The following is a 6,253-nucleotide window of genomic DNA, read 5'->3' as shown; positions in this document are numbered from 1 at the left end:
TCGTGTCAAATGAATTTTAAAATGTTGTCGCTCTTCTTTTTTTTTCGACCAGAAGTACAAGAGTGACGAAAAAGTGACGATACGTATAATTTACGGTGGCGTTACACGCGCGGTAGCCTCCACGCGATGATTTGTGTAATTCGTAGTTTAAAATAGTAAATAAACTATCGCAGCTTATGAGAACGCGTAAGAAGTTCAATGATGCGATTCTTATGATCGTTAACGTTCGTTAACTGCCTCGCTTTTTTCTCCCGTGTATACTCTCGAAAGTCCGAGTAGCATAAATGTTTAATTGCGCATCGATTTTTCCTTTGAACCTAACGTCGCATTCGTTTATACGTCATCGTTACTACGAATGTTTTCGAAAAATCTCATTACCACGAATTTTTTTTTTTGTACACACTCTCCTCTATACGTCTGACGTACGACGACGAATCGGTTATAATCGCTGAATTATTGTCAAACGAAAATTGATGTTTACAACTCGAGAATAGGATAAAACGTCAAAGATCTCATTATACGTATGTAAACGTAGGTGCAATATCGTCGTCGAGTAGGCGCGAGCCGAAAAAAACTATATAACGAACGTCAATCATCATTGTCAATAACAAAGCCCGCGCTTATATCCTTTACAGATTCGTATCGCGCGATGAATCCGCAGTATATAAAGCACACGGCCACACGATGCCGAATTCGTTTTCTCATGTAGGCTCGAAAACTCGAATGCATAATTTTAGACGAATTAAAAGAGAAGAATAGATCAAACTCGAGAAAAAAAATGAGGGGAAAAAATTCCACCGACGTTGTAACAGCGAATGCGCGCGATCGTCTGTGTGTGCCGAGGATGCGCGAAAAATGTCGTCCTTGCCATTGCGCGCGCGTCGCGACGTCTTTGAAGATTCGCGGTTCGCTGCACTTTTCATTGATTGTTACGTGCAGCGGCAGCATTTTGAGGACGGAGTATACAGGATTGGAAAATTTATGTTCCGAGAATATTTTCTTGCAGATTTTTCGTGATATTTATGTGAATATATACCTCACCTCGGCTCAACGTAATATTCACGATGTCGCGTCTCTTATCCTTGCGAGTATTTTGAAAAACATAAATATATGAATAAAACGCAGGGAGGAAAATTGGAAAATCGTCAACCGAGTTGTAACGAGGTGAAATTAGCATCGTCACATACTTACACGCTACCAAACAAGCGCGCGCGTCAATAAGCGTTGTTTTGAGTCGTTGATATTTTTCTGTGTTTTACACGACGTAATACGTATTTCATTCCCAATAAAAAATTGCCTATTTACCAAAAAATTAATGGTATTATTTAAATGATGTGATTCACACCTCCATGTGTGTATTATTTTCCACATACTTTTCTGCTTAGCAATTAATTTGTTTGGCTCGAGTCGGAAAAACAAGCGTCGTTAGAAAGATATAAAAAAAATTTACACTGTCGTTTATTTTTTTTTTTTCAAAGTATTATACGCCCTTTTCCTCGTGCTGACCGATTTTTATCTATACGAATTCCTCGCGCGACAACATATTGCTATCTACGACCATAAAACTCACTACTATGATCACCTTCACCGACATTATATCGCGTGTATTATGCGTTTACGCAGATGAGTCCCGTCGCGAGCGGCCACGAATATTATGTATACGAACATTAGAATGTGATATTCTTCATTGGAAAACAAACTTCGGCCTATGGCACGTGCGCAGATTCTGTAAGTCCCCGTATATACATTTGTGTATGTTCCATGCGAGCATCGAAAGTTTTTCATACAACAGCTGCAGATGGATTTATGATTTTTCTGTGCATGCGACACAAATACGTCGTCACGCGGTATGCTAGATGCCAGAGGCTTTTGAGTAATGACTTTTCATATTATATGCATTTTCGTCTGTGCGTGTCTATTCGAGTCGCTGCGTTTTGGTCTTGTCGAAATAGCCGATCCCAGACTTGTTCATCAATTAAAAATTTTCGAATTTCTATCCTCCTCCTACTCCTCCTTTTTTTTGGTCGAAACTTTTGCGATTGCATCATTCGCGCTCTCTCGCAGACATGCATACCCATACACGTATGCACATACACACACACGTGATCGTGAAAAAAAAATAAAACACACAAAAGTTATGCGAGCTTGATTAAACGCTGATATAATCATACGGTCTGCAGTCTGCGAAACTCGTGAACTGACTTTCTTGTTATTGTTTTCCCTGACGCATTCGGCAATAAAAAAAAGTAGCAGCAGCAGTAGTGGCGGTGGCAGCGGCGGCAGTGTACATATGCGGAGAGCTGCGGACGACGATGACGGTAAATTAAAAAAAAAAAAATTTGAAAAAAAAATTAAAAGAAAAAAAGAAATGACCAGAGCGATACGGTAACGCGAGTGGCACAAAAAATCGAAATCGTCTTCAACTGCTCGTCTAACGAGCCGCGCGACTCGTCTGTGATTAGGAAAGAGAGAAAGAAAAACATGACAATAGAGGAAAAAAACATAAATAAATAAACGAATAAAATCGAATCAGATGAGGAAATCGATTCATCTATCAATGGCAGTGCGTGTAGACGTGATCGTTTCGCCGACTAAAAGTTTGATTTTATTTCGTCTCGGCGGCGCGCGCTCGAGGACGTAATATCGCTCCATGGTGCGACGCAATTTTTGATTAATCAGTGCAAAACGCGGCGCTGCACCGGGTATTACAAAAGCTCCTAAAAATACCCGCGCGACCTTATCCCTAGAACACCGAAACAAAACGAAAAATCGAAAAAAATCGAAACTCTTTCGATACGGTTCGAAGACGCGGGCAATATACGTTACAGTGTATCGTGCGCGTCATTGCGTGCGCCAAGACACACGCCATATATTATAATATATATTACACCAATTTGCGACTTTGCTCTCGCGCCGCGCCGGCCGCGGAGCCAGCCGCGTGTGTGTATCATGGAAGGTGATTTTTTGTGCAACATCTCCGCGCTCCAATGACGCGCTTGTGCATGTGTTGTGTATATGTATACGTATTATAAAATACACCTTCGACCGTCGTCGTCGTCGTGCATATCGTCAAGTGGCGCACTTACTATACTTACCGGCTGCTGCTGCTGCCTGCGACTGCGAATATTTTTGTCGCGCTTTCGGGGGGACCCATATAGCTCGGCGACTCGGCGCTCGAAGCTTCATTTTTCCCGCTGACGTGCTAGCGTCCAGTGATCCTTACACTTATATACGACGACAACGATATCTACTTCCCAAAAAGTTATATTACCGGTCATTGCATCTCGGGGGAGAGAGAAAGTGAAATTAAACGCACAGCTGTATTTCTGTTCTTCGTCGCGAAGGCGAACTTCCGACTCGCGGAGAGATAACAGACACACATCCTCTTGTGCGAGACAGGAACCAAACCACGTGCGTCTCGCTACCGAGAGCCGTCATAACAGACACAGTGTTTACCTGCTGCACTCGAGTCCGGGCTCAAAAGGATCTTACTCGTGAAAATTTCGTGAAAGTGCACACTAGCGTACGCCGTGTAATAAAACGGCGGCCACGCGCCGCGCGCAGGACACTCGTGTGTATACATATTTGGAGCTCGGCTGCTATTTACGCTACTACTACTGCTACCACTACGAAGGAAGAGGGCATTTTTCAAGCCATTATACGCGAGAGATCAACATCTGAATGAAAGTGAGTCTTATATACACATATTATATGTACGTACGCCGGCTAAATTTATTTTGCGCGCGCATTTTTGCATCATTTTAATGGCTTTTTTATTGCGCTACGTGTGTGAGTGTACATGTGTGTGCGCAAGCATGCAACTGTATATAATACAACACGTACCGCGAGAAATTGTGTGCGGTGGGCTTTATGGTCTGTTACGAGGCTTGAATTGTATTATTATATACTAGATCGAGCGAATCGATTGTATAAAGGCTTAGAGAACCTTTCCAGGCAAAAATGTGTCTAATTAATTATAATAGAGCCCTGCCACGCGCTTATACCTCCTAATTGTGTATGCACACGCGTATCAAGCTTATTTAATTCGATCGTGCATCGAATTTTCGACCCGCGTTGTTCGTTTGTTGTTTTTTTTATCCGATTGAAAATCGGCACACCTTTTTTGACATGTATCGTCGTGCGAGTAGCCGATTATCTATCTCTCTGTCTCTGTACGTATCTCTCCTTTCTATGTAATTATTCAAAACGTCTCGGATCAATTTGTCTTCTTCGATATGAAGATCTCGCGCGCGACGATGAGAAATTAACAACTTCGCGGATGGCTGACGTCAATTGACGAGCTTTCCGTGCTTCGTAACTATTAAAAATCGCGCGTACCATGATGTTCTGTCGAAATGTCCAGACGCGCGGATCGCTTCCCTGTCGTCGTTTTTTTTTCTCTCTCCGACTTTTTTTTTCAAACATTTTTTTCACTCGCGCATGGTTGTGTGAGTCCGTTTTTTTATTTTTCGAAATCTCCACGAGAGTTCTCTATAGTATCTGTGTGTTTCTCGTTACATCTTTGGAGATCTGCAACGTTAGAATGATAAGTGGAGCAGGAAAATTTTTCTATCATATGAACAAACACGCGTGTCATTAAAGGAATCGAATTATTACGGTGAGACAATAATTGAATCGGTTGCTGTACGTCGTACGCGCGCACACACGCACGAGAAATTTCACAAGTCACCATGCGCGAAATATACGCGTGGAAGACGTATGCATACGATGAAAAATCAATCGGATTCTTTCGGCACCTTCTTCAACTTTTTTTTCTATCTCTTTCTTTTGTTTCGCCTTTGATTATTGGTCGAAATCATTGATAAATATCGATGACTGCGTGAAATCTCGGCGCTCGTGGAATTTGACATGTAAATTTTGAAGCTTTGTAAAAAAAAGGGATCGATCAATGACTGATGCGATAAATAATACATATGCGCATTGGCATTAATACTAGACGCACTAATAGTTATATTAGAATACGGGAATGAGATGATGCAATCTTAAATAAAATCATAATTATTGATATTAAAAAAAGTTACTTGGGAGCTCAACTGTTTGAATAGATTTTTGTAGACCAACGAAGTTATCATTTATACTCTGTGGCAGAGAATTGAATAATGATTTAGTTATGTTGTATCGATTGTCATGCACAAAGATACAATCTATTTCGTGTGATATTATTTTTTTTCAAAGAAAAAAATTATCTTTCATTTGAGGATTTTTTAATATGCGCATTATACAGTTCTGGATGAAAATTCGGGAGATAGAAAATTTTTAATATACAAAACTAGCAGAATTTGTGTTACACACAGAAAATTCTTGAAACGTTGCGTGCTTTGTCTTATATACTATAATTTCGATTTTGCCACTTGCAGATTTACAGATAAAGATAATCGCCATCTAGTGGTGGAGCCTGACATTAGTATTAATTACAATTTCATAAACTTTTATGACAATTAAAGATAATACTAAAACAGTCTTATACAATTGATTTGCAATAAAAATGTTGAAATGGATGATAAGATTAAATCCTTTCCGTTTATTTTGCCATTAAAATAATGTATTTAATTTAATTTTCCTGCATTTTTTTACAGTTGATGTACCTTAAACACAATTCATTAACGGTTACTTAAACTTTAATGTTTGATTTTACATAAAAACTGGATTAAATTTCAAGTTTTTACTATTGTCGATGTTTGATTTCTTTCTTTGCTTCTCCATAATTTCAGGAAAACGACACTTAACTTTGAAATTTGCCGGTACACAATAAAGGAAAATATTTAATATATTTTTTTATCGTGCTTTACTTATACAATTTTTTCACTTCGCCACTTGCAGAATCACAAATAGAAGTACACGCCATCTAGTGGTGGAAATTGGCTTTTATCATGATTGAAATTTGATGCATTTTTTAGCAATTAAAATCAAAATGTTCAAATTATAATATGCATCTATTCATACATTAATTTTTAACGAAGATTTGCTGTAAAAGTATCTTAAAGAAAATTCGGTGTTTATTACTTTAATTTCAATGTCTGATTTTACATGTTCTTTACAAGTGTTCAATCAGAGTTGATACGCTGTTAATACTCTTCGTCCTTTTAAATATTCGTACTATGTAATTTGATTTTTTTTTAAGAAAAACAAAAAAATTGTAGATAAAAAAAATTAGCTCCGCTATAACTCGACGACTAATAATAGATCCACGAAAGAGTCTCGTTGCTTCCGAAAAACATGAATAAAAATTAAA

General features: G+C 38.8%; 1 protein-coding gene across 1 annotated transcript in view; it reads left to right on the top strand.

The window, feature by feature from the left end:
• Positions 1–2,918: 2,918 nt before the first annotated feature.
• Positions 2,919–6,253, top strand: part of LOC106655377 (scavenger receptor class B member 1) — a 60,079-nt gene continuing 56,744 nt past the window's right edge. The window contains exon 1 of the mRNA XM_014375747.2: positions 2,919–3,687. The gene's annotated coding sequence lies outside the window, so the exon portion shown is untranslated. The remainder of the gene's footprint in view (positions 3,688–6,253) is intronic.

This window comes from Trichogramma pretiosum, unplaced genomic scaffold (assembly GCF_000599845.2).
Source record: "Trichogramma pretiosum strain Unisexual culture from Peru unplaced genomic scaffold, Tpre_2.0 scaffold12, whole genome shotgun sequence".
Lineage (NCBI taxonomy): Eukaryota > Metazoa > Arthropoda > Insecta > Hymenoptera > Trichogrammatidae > Trichogramma > Trichogramma pretiosum.
Note: the sequence above shows the minus strand (reverse complement) of the source record. Positions and strands in the feature narration are given on the sequence as shown.